Source organism: Eupeodes corollae, chromosome 3 (genome assembly GCF_945859685.1).
Source record: "Eupeodes corollae chromosome 3, idEupCoro1.1, whole genome shotgun sequence".
In the NCBI taxonomy this organism is placed as follows: Eukaryota; Metazoa; Arthropoda; class Insecta; order Diptera; family Syrphidae; genus Eupeodes; species Eupeodes corollae.
In genome coordinates, this window is record NC_079149.1 from 83,891,981 (window position 1) to 83,906,830 (window position 14,850).

The window sequence follows — 14,850 nt, forward strand, 5'->3', positions numbered from 1 at the left end:
TAAAATTTAATTCAAGTCTCTAGCGGTTTTGGTTCGTAAGATATTTAGGGTTAACCAAAATGTTCACCTTTTTTTAAACTGCTATGTTAAAAAAACCACCCAGGCAATATTCTTGAGGGCCCTTTCTGCATCTTTCTGCCTTATTATCTTTATAACAAAATTTATTTGAAGTCGATATCTCTTCTGGTTCTTGAGCTATGGACGACGAAAAAAACGTCGCGAACGTACGTACACACGCACGCACGCACAGACATCTTTCTAAAAATCTTTGATTTCGACTCTAGGGACCTTGAAACGTCGAGAAATGTCAACATTTTCAATTTGACAAATCGGACGCATTACAATAACTTCCTATGGGAAGTTAATAAGGTATTATAATAAAGTCCATTGATCAAATCTTTTTCATTAATTAAATAGTATAAAATACTATTTTGTATTTTAATGTTTTTTTTTTCAAGTCATCTTGTTTAAAATTTAGTATTCATGTAAACCAATTATAAAAATAAAGCTTGTACTACCTTAAAAGATATTGTACTTATCTTACTGTACAAGACTAAATAATATGTAATCAATAAATAAATAAAAAACAAAGTTAAAAATATTTTTTATTAAGTAATTTTAATTATAAATTAATAGAGTCAAATTAAGTGCATTAAAACCTTTACAAATACGGAGTAGGTAGATTTAATTTCAATGATTTCGGTTTATTAAAGGTATTTAAAATAAAAATAAATTAGCTTTTATAACAACACTGATCCGAGCAAGTACAACTTATGGCAGCTTCGCCGACATAAAAATGCATCCATCTCCAATCTTCATTTAAAATCGTACTTCATGATATAAAACTAACCATATATACATACATATGCATCTGTATATTATATATGAATGTCCATGTACAGATGTGTAGTCATATCAGCAATTTAATTCCCTCTATTTCCCCTTCTTTAAATATTCGCTTCAAAAAAGAAAAATTGCATCCAACGGCAACCATCATTTTGGAGAAAGCTTTTAAATTTTACCAAAGGAAAGAAAAAAAACAAAAACAATTTACTTATAGTTGATGTATGCATGCATGGATGTATGCGTGCAATTGCATTTATGTGTATGCATTTCAAAAAGCTGCGCTTTATTTTCAGCAAAAACAAAAACAAAAATTGCTGAATATCCACCATTGCTGCACGACACAGCACGGAAATGCAATACAACTCCACACACCCAAAGAACTTACTCTTTTCTTTTTTATTCTTTCTCGTCGTTCCTGTTCGTTACTCGTTTGCCGTTTGCGTTTCATTACACACCATCCTCTCCTCATAGTGGTGTCATGTCAACCTCAACTCAACACGAAACACAAAAGCGAAATGCGAACTTTTTCTTCTTGTTTTTGTTTTTGCAATTGGATTTTTGCTACAGATACTCAAACAGATACACTCCCCATACACTGCTGCACCAAGCACAACACATTTACATATTGTCTGTACTGAGGCGACTTGTACGTTGTACTTCTTTCTCTCCGTCAAAAAGTACCTCTATATATGTTAAAAAAGAAATTGCATGGAAAATACACAAAAGTAAAATTTAAAGAGAACAAAAATGAATGAAAAAGAAAAAAACCAAATCATTCCGTTTTTTAAAAAAAAAAGAATTGCATTTGCAGTAGGTAGATAAATATGAGCAGAAAACGGAAAAAATAAATGCAATAAAAAGAATTCGTATGCATTCCATGTTCATCTTTTCTCTACCCTTAGTAATATTCGTGACTTCAAACGAAAAATAACTGATTCTTCCTTAAAAAAAAACAAAATTTTAAAAAAATATACCTACATTCCTAAATATAGAAAACGCGAAGGTGGATCATTTTTGTAATTTTATATTTTACATACTTATTGTTTAATTAAAAAAGAAAACTTAATTTTGAAACAAAAACAGAGTAAAACTTTAACTAAACTGTAAGTCAAATTTTGTGGTTATGAAGTTGTTTTCAAAAAATTAACCAGAACTCTAAAAGTATACATAGAAATGTAATTCCAAATTCAAATCCAAATCAAACGAATTGTACGTTGATATGTAATTTTAAATCTCATAAAATGCATTACGAATACTTGAGAAAAGATATAATATATATGTACATACAGTTCGTGTCACATGAATAGGGACAAGATTTTTCTCGTTTTTATTTGACGATATTTTTCAAACTCTGGTTTTTTGGAAGAACTTAAATGTGAATTGAATGAGGTATGTATTAAGTTTATTTTGCAAATTTTGGATTAAGTTGATAAATGTAAGTTTTATGGCGGTTTTTTGTGTCACATGAACAGGAACAAGATCTACAAATTTACTTATTAGCGTGTGTTAAATCAGATTAAAGGATACTCTGATTGTTTGGGAGCTTAGTACGAGCTTAGTATGGGTCCAAGGTCTAATCAGGAAATAGGATAAATTCGAGCTTACCGGGATAAACTCGGCAGAACCATCCGTTTTATAGCCAGCAAAATGAGAAGAAGTTCAAATGTTGTATGCAACTACCTCAAGGACCCTGAGAGGTATGAAAATGACTAAAAAGGAAGAGTCAAGAAAACCAGATCATTTCAGAAAACGCGGGCGATAGTGAGAGCTGCTTCAAATTCAAAGCTTTCCATTAGTAAATTCAAGGCAGAAGCTAGAGTAAATGCTAGAAGATCGACTGTTGCTCGGGTGATAAAGAAGGCAAAACATATAAGACACTTAAAAAATGAAGAAAAAAACATCATTTAACGCTGCACTCATGAACCAATGCCTTAATTTTGCAACAAATCATATCAGGTGTAATCGAGCATGTCATACCGTCGTCTTTATAAATAAAATAAATAAATTGTATGGCGCAACAGTCCATGAAGAACAAGGGCCTTACAACTCTCAACCATTCCTGTGTGCAAGTAATGTTCTCAGGGATGGAAGGGACCTAAAGTTTTTATGCCGAATCCGAACGGCTTATTTGAGAAAGCTCTTTTTCATGACAAGAGTTGCTATTGGAGAATTTGTCAATTCCTAGCAAGAGGCAGTACCCGTGAAAAAAGCTAGATGGCACAGGCAGGGATTGAACCCAAGACCCCTTGCATGAGAGTCGAACACACTAACCATCACGCTACGGCTACTAGCTTCGTCTTAACCGATGAAAAAAAATGCATTTGGACGGACCTGATGAATATGACTGCTATTTTCATGATTTAAGAAAGGAAGAAATCTATCTTCAAAAACAGCGCACAGCAAAAGAGGCGGTGTAATGGTTTGGATTTTCAAAACTCTAAAATGACGGTAATCACTTAAAAATCGATTCTGGAACGAACTTTTCAGCAGTTTTCTGAATTATTACGATGGGCTTTCAAAGAAGATAATGTACCAATACATTCCGAACGGACAACAAAAGCCTGGATTCAAGGGCAAAATGTGAACCTATTACCATGTCCCCATATTCTCCTGACCGGAAAATCATTTAAAAAGGGAATGTGGATGGCTTTCAAGAAAAATCTACGATGGAGGATGGAAATAGCAACAAAAAACCGAAGAGATTATTGAAGCCATAAAACAGTCATAGGCCCAAAATTTTGCTCAATTATTTGACAGCACTCTATGACTCCATACACCACAGGTAATATGAAAAAAACAGCTACTTTTTATGATTTTCTTCGAAAAATCCGCCATAAAACTTTTATTTTTCTTCTTAATCCAAAAATTGTTGCTTGCCATATAAACTTAGTATGTACATCATTAATTTTTCCAAAAAACCTAAGGGCCCAACTATAATAGACTTAACCGAGCTTAAGCCAGCTTAAGGGAATGAACCAATACGCAGCCTTATATGTCACTAACCATAATAGACGTTCGCAATCACGCAAGAGCCATTTAAATGGCTCGAAATTAAACAAACGTCAAATTTCTCGAAATTAAGCAAACGTCAAATTTGAAACGCATTTCAACCCAACATTTGCTTAAGTTACTTGAATCCACTATGGCTACTTTTTGTTTTGACGATAACTTCTGATAACTTTTCGTTTGGCTTTGACATAAACTTACTTTCGGTTAAGTCTATTATAGTTGGAGCTTAACCATAATAGACGTTCTGCTCAGTTTTATTAAATTTCACTAACTTTCGCGCAATTACGCAAGAGCCATTTAAATGGCTCGAGCTTAAGCAAATGTCAAATTGAAAACGCATTTCAACCCAACATTTGCTTGAGTTACTTGAATCCATTATGGTTACTTTTTGACGATAACTTCTGATAACTTTTCGTTCAGTTTTGACATTAACTTACTTTCGGTTAGGTCTATTATAGTTGGGCTAAGGGTTTAAGAAATATCGTCAAATAAAAAACGTAAAAAGCGTGTCCCTCTTCATGCGACACGAGGTGTATATGTATATCTATGGATACCTACGTTAGTATGAGTATTGCATTTTATTTTATTTTATTTTTGTATAACAACAAAGGTGAATAGTGTATTTCTATTGTTTTGTTTTTCTTTCCACTTCCTTTGTACATAATGCACCTAAAAAAGCTATCGATCATGCGCTTTTTCTACAATATGAAAGTTTTTCTCTATAATTTTTGGATTTAATTTTGCAAAAAACTTTCGAAAATTACAAAAAGAATATACGTTTGAAAAAAAAGTGAGTCCCCAAAACGGCAACGGCACCAACCTTAAGAACCAAAAAACCAAGCAATGACTTAAAAAAAAAAACAAAACACAAAAAAAAATGGTTTAAGAAGAGAGCTAGCTATCCATATCCATGTCCATATCCATATCCAGTGAGAGCGAACCGAAGCGAACTTCATTTTCTAAAAAAGCTGAAAAGAGTGCCGAGCCGAGTATAGTGGTGCAATTATGTTGAAAAAGCAACAAAAACAACAACAACAACAATAAATGAGAATATATCCAATCTCTAGAAATATTTGGGTGAATAAACCCATCTTTTTCGCATGGAGTTTGTGTGTTGCACTTTACGAATATTTTAGTACGGCAGGTCTGGATTTTGTTTTCCGTTTTGGCGTTCGTTTTGGATTTTGAAGTCGTCGTCGTTCGGTCGGTCGGTACTCGGTATACCTACTTGGTCCGGTCGTTCGGAAAGTTTGTTAACCTTTGACTCTGATTCGTTGATAAAAAGAAAGAAAGAACTAGAGGTACGTTATTGCATTATCGTAATATTTTTTTTGAATTTTTGTCAATAGATTCAAATTAGTCTTATTTAGTCATTTGTTTTCATTAAAATGTTTCTAGCTTTCTAGATATTCTTTTTAGATACTTATTTGCAAATTAAAAAGTGTGTGCTTGAAAAAATTGACTTTTTTTGTTAATTTTTAATTTTAACAATCAAATTGAACTTAATTTTTATATCTATAGACATCAAATTATATATTGTAGAATATATCTGTACCTATTAAAAGAAAACGTTTGCAGAAAACGATGTACAAATGGACCGTTTTTATAAATTAATATAGGTACTATGTGTGTTGTGTAGGTAGGTGCTTGTTCTGTTGTTTGTTGTAGCGTAGGTATAGGTACCTACATATGTGCATACATATTTCATGTGTACATATGTACATTTACATTATGTATAGATACAGTATCTACATATATGTATCTTACTCTGGAGCTTGAGTTGAGTTACCATACCAACATACAAAGACAACGCAACGCACTTTGCAATTTTATTGGTATACAAATGCAACTGCAAAAATACGATAGATATGAGGTATGTAGGTATATCCAACCCACTATAACAAAAGTTAATAGATACGTTATTCCTGAGCTACTTTGATGGAAAAAGTATCAAGTTCTGGAGTTCTTGAAAATTTATTCAAGGTGATGGAAACAAATTTAACAAAAATTATTCGTACTTCCGTTTCAAATCCAAAAAAAGAAACAATATTTCCCTAAATGCGTAGGTAGGTTTATTAAATGCTGCTTATTTATTAAATGAAAATTGTGTGACACTGGTTTTTGTTTGTGATAATAGATTATGAACGCAAAGCAAAAGAAGGGAAAAAATGAATGCAATAGTATTGAAAGTTGTTTTTATAAATGAAAAGCTATGTCTACCTAAACATATAATCTACAAACAAGCTCACCATTAAAAAATAGAAAAAAAAACATGAATGAAAATGGAAAAGAAATTGAAAACGCACTACAATTTCCCAACGGTTATAAGCTGTTTGACAGTTTGTGTGAACAAAACAATACAAAAAAAGGATATATCTACCACCTACCTATAGGTAGGGTGGAGATAGCTAGGTTATTTATCTAGTAGAATGTTTGTCCTTGAATTTTAAAGCACTCGTATTAATAGATAGCTTAGTTAGGCCTTTCTCTTTAGAAAATATAACATATCTATGTAGGTAGGTAGGTGCGTACAAAAAAGTTGCGTGTGGTTTTTTTTCTATCTACATACCTAATTATAACAGTTATTGGGGGTTAAAATGACTTCAAGGTACATTGTATAGCCTTATTAATACTACCTAACTCGTATAGTAGGTCTTCTATATAAACGAAAAGTTAAAGTTATGATTAAAGCTTAGATTTTTAGGTTTAGGTGAAAGATAGGCATTTTAAACAACTTGAATAAACTTGCAAATACTGGCTCAAAAACAACCTTTTGTTAGGGGTTAAACAATTTACTAGTATGGCTTTTGTAGCAATAGGTCCACTGGTGATTTCATTGTTTATCTCACCGAACGGTGGAACAAATCTTTACATCGTTTTGGAGAAAGTAAAATTATTGGACTTGATATTCCAAAGGCATTTGATAGAGTTTGGCATCAAGGTCTTTTATCGATGAAACCCTTCTTCTTAGAAATTACCTTTCGGACCTTTCACAAAATAAACGCTGGTGTGCCCCGGGGCTCCATTTGTCTCAGATAATCTTACTTATTTTTATAAATGATCTTTTGTCTAAAACTTCTAACCCACTTTATTGTTTCAAGGATGACAGTACCCTCAGCTTTTCATATTCGTTTTTAGATTATCATCCTTGTTCTTCGGATGTGGAACTTCAACAGCAGCGTATGATAAGCTCATTAAATTCAGGCCTCGACTGCATTGTAAAATGGTTAATCAAAAATTGTGTAGAATTTAATGCTTCGAAAACTCAATGCTGTCTCCTGTCGTTAAAGCGTAACCCATCCCCGATGCATATATGAAACTAATCAACTTTCAGTACTGGGTATTTATATCACAGATCACCTCTTATGGAATGATCATATATTCGACATTGCCAAAAAGCTGCTAGGTGCTTAGGATTTCCCCGATGGTGCAAGCAATTTGTCAACCCTTCTAATCTGGCTGTAATTTACAAAGCCTGCATTTGTCCAAAACTTGAATATAACTCGCATATTTGAGCAGGTGCCCCTAAAACAAGTATAAGTGTTTTGGACAGGATCCAAAAAAGGGCTTTGAATTACGTCACTTGAACACCGATATTTTTATAAACAGTGTTCTGGCGAATTAGCCCGTTGCATTCCTCCCATCAAATAATTCAGCCGAAATACTCGTACTTCTAGAAATGCCCATCAGTTAAACCTTGAGCTCAATTTCAGACGTATCATGTACTGTCAAGTATACTTACTTACTTACTTAAGGTGGCGCTATAGTCCTGTGTGAACTAGGGCCTCACCCAACAAACTTCTCCATCTAGCTCGGTCTCATCTAGCTCCAGTTCCGTGCTCCAAGTTGGGTGAGGTCACTTTCCACTTGTGCGCCACCTGATCTGCGGTATTCCTCTACTGCGCTGTCCTGTGCATGTGGATTCGAAGATTTTCCGGGCCAGAGCATTGGTTTCCTTCTGGCTAAGTCAACGTTGCTGTACAGCTCGTACAGCTCGTCGTTCCATCTTCTTCTCCACTCCCCTTCGATGCATACGGGACCGTAGATCACACGAAGAACTTTTCTCTCGAACCGACCCAAGGTGCTTTCATCCGCTTTTGTCATAGAACATACTTCTGCACCATTTTTGCCGCCTCTGCCTCAATACTCACAAAAGCCCCATTGACATCACACTGAGTTCTTCCGATTATGTCAATGTCATCAGCATATGCTATGTTGACCTGTGAGTCCTGCACTATTCTTTTAAGCACGATGTTAAAAAAATCACATGACAGCGCATCACCTTGTCTAAAACCTTTTTTGACATCGAAAGGTTATGTTAAGTTGTTTGCAACCTTTATGGAGTAGCGTGAATTCTCCATGGTCATCCTGTACAAATGGACAAGTTTGGCAGGGATTGCATCTTGGCAATGTTGCCACTGGTTTTCGATACATTGTGTTGGCGCCAGAAAACTTCAAAAGAGGTTACTTGTAACTCGGTCGGAAAAGGATTTGGCGATCTCTGGCGATTGTAGCCATTCGACGTTGTACCTTCTCCCAGTACCTCTCTGTTTTGCCTTGGGTCTGGAAACCAGAAGTGTTTCGAGGTAGTGGTCCAAATCGATGTTAGCTCCTCGGAAAGTTCGGACATCCATGATGTTGGAAGCGTGTCTGGCTTCGATCGCAATATGGTCAATGTGGTTAACGGTAGATTGATTTGAAGAAGTCCAAGTTCCTTTGTGGATGTTGAGGTGTGGAAAACGCGTACTGGCTACCATGACGTTACGCCCCGCTGCAAAATCTTTGAGCCTGAATCCGTTGTCGGAAGTGTTGTCGTGCAGGCTGTTTTCCCGATTATTCCACCAAAGATGTCTTCGTAGCTAGGACACTGCACATATGTTTTGTCTAAAAGCTCGAAGAACATATCTTTGGTGTTGTCATCTTGTTCTGTAGGGGCGTGCGTGCATATCAGGCTAGTGTTGCCGAATTTAGCCTTGATGCGTATGGTCATGAGGCGGTCATTAATACACCTAGAGCTCAAGACTTCTTGCTTAAGTTTGGCTCGCACTGTGTTTCAACTTTAAACATGTTAAGGGTATTAGTAACCCCTTGAGTGAACGTTTATTACTAAAAAAAAAGTTAGCAATAAACTAAATATTTATCGATCAAAATTATTATTTGCTAACTAGTAAATTTTTAATTGTGTTTCTTTAAAAAACGAGCATATTAATTGGAATTTCCAACAATTGACAGGACCAATTTATTGATTTATTTAAATTGTCAAGAGATAGGAAGATATTAAAATGATCTAAAATTAGGTAAATCATCTTTTGAGCTTAGTAAATTTCTAAAAATCGATTTAACATTTTACTTAATCCTTTAAAATTAAAATCTTTAATTTTTATGAATAAACATTTCTTAAGTTTTAAAATTGTACAATCTTTAAAAATATGAAGATTCTTTTACCATAGTCTATGTGGTGTAGAACTCTTACGTTGCGGGCACTTACTTCCACCTAAGAAAAATATTCACTTTTAGTGAAATAAGTATTTCTCTCCTGGTAAATCTGTTTACGATTTAATTTGGGAACTTATTTTATCAAAAAAATTTGTGTTAAGTTAGTTCGTACTGGGTTTTATAAATGTAAAAGAAACTTTGCGCGACCTCATCTACCACATATCTTATAGTGTGCCCAAGCAAGTGGGTAAGCGAAGCCCCCCATATATAGAATTCATATTTTATACACAGCCGCCGTAGGCAAACTTACAAATTTTAGAAAACAAGACAGTTAAAATGGCACGATTTTTTATTTTGGAAAACTTAATTTTTAAGTAAATTTTGTCTTTCTGAAAATAATAAAAAAAAGCACTATTTGTTTATACTGCACTTGAAATGAATGAAATCAATATTTATAAGAGGTAAAGTTAATTTTCTTATGATTTCGTCTGTACCTGTCCGCGTTAGTGATTCTAAAGGACCAATCTTTTTTTGCACTCGTACTGTGAAAAGATTCAAAAAAGATTAAACACACATACCTATATCCGCTTCAACACTGGCAAAATCCCTGTGTAAATTGACCTATTCCTCAGGTCTCGTTCCGAACGGATGGAAAACCGCAAACCGTCAAGGCCATCCTCAAAAAAGCGAACCATCCTCAACCTCTTACTACCGACCATTGTACTTACGTCTCTTCTTTCCAATGTCATATAAACCCTGATTAATTATCAGCTCAAGAAATATCTTGAAGAGCGAAAGCTTCTTAATGACCCACAGTACGGCTTTCGTAGCAATAGGTCCACTAGGGACCTCATGGTTCATCTCTACCAACAGTGAAGCAAATCTCTACATCGTTTTGGAGAACGTAAGATTATGGCACTTGATATTTCAAAAGCATTTCATAGGGTTTGGCATTAAGCTCTCTTATCGAAAATGCAAGCTTTCGGTTTTCATAAATCCCCCTTTCATTGGATAAGTAATTTAATTACCTTCCGAATTGTTCAATCCAAGTATGTAGTATCGGATAGGTCCAAGTCTGAAAATTACAAAATAAATTCTGGTGTGCCCCAGGGTTCTTTTCTATCTCCAACACTCTTTCTCATTTTTATTAATGATCACCTGTCTGCAACTTCTAATCCAATACATTGTTTCGCTAACGATAGACTTACATCCCACTTCTTGGGATGTGAAACTGTGACGGCAAATTGTTATTAGTTCGATTATTCTAGGAATGATCATCAGTATATCCTCATGCACAACTTCGGCCATACTGCAAAATACAGAGATTCTTTCTTTAGTCGTACATTGCAATATTCACGAATTCAAAACCAATGTGTACAATGCACATCTCCTTTCAAACCTTTTCTCTTTTTCCTAGTGTGCACACTGTGAAGTTAGTTCCAGTGAAGTTATTTTCCTGAAGCTTAATCTAGATAAGAGATGGTTAGTTCAACATAATGATTTGATCATCGTTCTTGGCGACTTCAATCTTCTCCCATCTCAATTTGTTCACCACAGATGATCAACATCCTTCTTTCCAACTAACATCTCCTCTGAATCTGAATTGCTGTTCATTGACCTTCCGTCTGATTGTGGTCTTTTTCAACTAAATTCGATATCGTAATCTCATCTGATTGCGAGCCCTCACTTTCTATCAATCTTGGATCGCTATCATCCTCCCCTTAATCTCTCCTTCCCAGTTGCATTTCATAACAACTTTTTTGAAATTGGGAATAATTACTGTTATGATTTTCATAGGGCTGATTTCTCCAAACTCAACAATCTTTTTAGCTCAGCCGACATTGAATTCAGTTCCCTCCACTTAACAGTAGAGTCCCTTACAAATTGGTTTTATTTGATTCTCTCATACTGTATTGAAAAATCAGTACCGTTCTCTCGTAAAAAAGATTTCCCCTTGGAACAACAGAGAGCTCCGCAGCCTAAGAAATACCCGTAACAAGCTTTAAAAGATCTTTTTACAGTCCAAATCTGATACTGAGCACAAAAACTTTCTTCTCGCCTATAATTCTTTCTCTGAATTAAGGGAATCCCTTCATAACCAATCTGATGGGTTTCCACCTTCAATGAGTTCCTCCAACATAATCTCCTCAGATCCAACAACCATATCAAATCTATTTGCTAATTACTTTAGCAAATCGTATTCTGAACATTAGGGTCCTGATGCACTCAAACTTCTCTTTCATGGTTTACAATAACTGAAGAAATGGTACTTGCCAAAATTGTAAGCCTCAAAAAAAACTTAAGCCCTGGTCCTGATGGCGTTCCATCAGTTGTTCTAAAAAAATGTATGCATTCTCTGTCAAAGCCTCTAACTGCACTCTTTGAACTCTCTCTTTCCCATGGTGTGTTTCCGCATATTTTGAAAGATTCATTTATATTTCCCATTCATAACCAAGGCAATTAAACTGAAATTAACAATAATAGACCTATTGCAAAACTTTTATGCATCCCAAACCTTTTTAAAAGCCTAGTTTATTTCCATTGCAAGCCCTTATTCTCCCCCGCTCAACATGGTTTTCTTAAAGGTAGATCCACTACGACTAACTTTCCATCTATTTTTATAAACTGGCTAGGCTCCTACCTTGCCAATGGAACTTATAGACTCCTCTTCCGTAACTCACTCTCCAGTCCCATGCATGCAACATCTGGAGTCCCACAAGGTAGTCACCTTGGCCCCCTTCTCTTCGTCTTATCTGTTAACGATGTCTATCTTAAATTATAAAACTCAGACATCCTAATGTTTGAGAATGCTAAGAAAATTTGTAAGATTATCTCTACTATCTTTTTGGTTTGGTGCATGCATAATTTCCTAGAGTTAAATGTAGATAAATGTAAACAAATGACCTTTTCGCGCAAACAAATCCCATCTCATAGAGTAAACTATTTCCTTAATGACGCCGTCAACATAGTCGATTCTATTAGATATCTTGGTATTATGTGTGACAAACACCTGAATTTCCATTCCCATTTTGACCAAGTTATTAATAAAGCTAATAGATCTCTCGGTTTTATGAAGTGATGGTCAAAAAGCTTTACAATTCCCTAGTCCGTCCTCATCTTGAATATGCGTGCCAAGCATGGTCCCCCTTTTATAAAAACCATTCACTCAGAATTAAAAATGTTTAAAGACGTTTCGTTCCATTTGCCTTACGTGGTCTCCCCTCGGATGATACATCCAACTTGACTCCTTATGCCGATCGACAAAAACTGATAGGTTTGCAAATTGCAACCCTTGTATATTAGACGCAAAAACGCTGATATATATGTGGGCACTTTGAACCAATGTCCAGAATTCTTCGTCACTGCAACGCTGCTATGCTAGTCTTCGATGTTAAGATTTCCAAATCCCATCTGAAAGATACCCTTTACTTTTTCCCTTTTTGAGTCCGAATTCCTCGTCCCTTTTTATTTTAAGTGCAATAAAATCAAAATTGTTAATGTTGAAATCTGATGAAAAGAACTTAAAAAAAAAAATTGTTAAGTTAGGTTAAGTTATAGCTTGTATTAAGCTGAATAAACAAACATTTAAGATCTAACATTTGTACTATCACTATAAATACGTTATCTTAGCTTATCATATTTTGTTGCAATTGGCCCTTAAGTTATGTAATTGTATTATAGGTATAGTTAATTCCTGAACACTAATTAAGCATCAAAAGTATCACTAAGTTATGTTATCAAATGCCTTAATATTTGTAATCAACAATATCAATGACGCGAGCTTGCCGACAGATATACTATATTCTATACCGACCTTGGTTAACTCTAGAAGTACAACTATTCTGGTTCCCTTTACTTGTAGAACCAATGTTTTACACTTCAGAATTCCAGAAAGTAGTAAGCTTATAGCAAGCGTCAAACTACGATCAGAGGCTCATCATAAGAGCTTGTGCTAGTTGTTAGGTGATAAGGATCATCCCAAGGAAGACCCTTTAGGGCAAAGCGAATGAAATTATGATGAATTGATTCAATACGTTTTTTATGAATTTCGTAATAGGGAAGCCATACCTGCGAAGCATATTCAAGATGAGGACAAACGTGACAATTGTACAAAGAAGGAATATCATAGGGATCATTGAACTTCTTTGCCCAGCGTTTTGTAAAACCAAGCATAGAACTTGCTTTATTAACAATTTTTAAGTGGGAACAGAAATGAACACCTAAATCTTTAAATGTGGAGACGAGACAGAGTTTTTGCTGTAATATACAATAATCAAATACACTGCCGATTCGTGTTTTAGTAAAAGTTATCTTCTAACATTTTCAAGGGTTGAGGGTAAGGCTATTTTTGCCACACCAAAATGTGAAACTATCAATGTCGGCTTGTAAAAGGTTCCGATTTTGGGTGGACTTTATTATCTTAAAAATGTTCATGTCATCAGCAAAAACAAAAACTTCGATACGTCGTAATAGACAGGATGAATAGAAAAGGTCCAAGATGGCTTCCCTGGGGAACACCAGATTGAGCAACAAAAGGTTCAGAATGACAACTCCTAAATTTTACCTTATAGGATCTGTTTACAAGTATGATTCGAAAATTGGTGGAAAACCAAGAGCTTTAAGTTTGAATAAAATAATTCTTTGGCTAAGTTGGTCAAAAGCTTTAGAAAAGTCAGTGAATACACAGTCAACTTCACAACCTCGTTCTAAAGCGTTTGAACATACATAAGTTTGAGAATGTGAGGAGATTAGTAACGGTTGATCTTTTTTTCACAAAACCATGTTGCTGTTCGCAAATGATATTTTTACTAAAATATGCTACACTTACACAAACAACTTGTTCAAATACTTTAGGAATGCAAGAAAGCTTTGCAATGGGCCTGTAGTTGCTTATATCCGAGTTGTTACCTTTCTTGAAAATTGGTGTTAGAAATAACTACTTCCATGTGCTGGGAAATTTGCCTGTTTTTAGAGAAAGTTTAAATAAGAACGTAAGGGTTTCAGCTAAAGCATTACTACACTTTTTTAATACTATCGGGGGAATACCATCGGGACCGGCTGAGCAATCATCATTTTACGCAGATAAAAGATGAAGGACCGTTAGCTGTAGCCACATGTTTTCGAAAAGGAGTGAAGATTATGAAAATATGCTTCATCAACTTCTTCAGCACTAGTAACAAATGATGCGAACGCGTTACAGATATCAACAGTTTTATCTAATGAAAGGTTCTTGTAAGTGAAGTTAACTGCAAAGCCATCTGATTTATTCTTTAAGTTTACAAGTTTACAAAGTTTTCAAAGAAGTGCCCATATCAGTAACATAAATAGCATATGAAAAATTAGAAAGAGACTTGAATTCATTAAAAAGTTCAACATAAAAAGAAAAGTTGATTTCAGACAGAGTTTTGAGAAAAGTTTTCCATGCCTTATTTCTTTTGTTACGCAGTAAACGCAATTCTTTTGTGCACCAAGGGTGGCTAAAGTTTGTATTTCTTTATTTAATTAAAGGTACATTTTTTTCTAAACAATTATTAAGGATCTTATAAAAAAATTTATTCG

General features: G+C 34.8%; 2 long non-coding RNA genes across 3 annotated transcripts in view; one reads left to right on the forward strand and one right to left on the reverse strand.

The window, feature by feature from the left end:
- Positions 1-688: 688 nt before the first annotated feature.
- On the reverse strand, positions 689-1,986 carry LOC129951596 (uncharacterized). 2 transcript variants are annotated; one of them, XR_008782202.1, is made up of 3 exons: positions 1,884-1,986; positions 1,232-1,529; positions 689-1,008 (listed from the first exon to the last, which is right to left on the reverse strand). It is a non-coding gene; the product is annotated as an uncharacterized LOC129951596 (long non-coding RNA). The 2 variants fall into 2 exon arrangements; XR_008782201.1 differs by having other exon boundaries at positions 1,825-1,937.
- The window catches only part of LOC129951597 (uncharacterized), a 62,307-nt gene continuing 49,376 nt past the window's right edge, over positions 1,920-14,850 (forward strand). The window contains exons 1-2 of the long non-coding RNA XR_008782203.1: positions 1,920-2,055; positions 4,534-5,156. This is a non-coding gene — a long non-coding RNA (uncharacterized LOC129951597). The remainder of the gene's footprint in view (positions 2,056-4,533; positions 5,157-14,850) is intronic.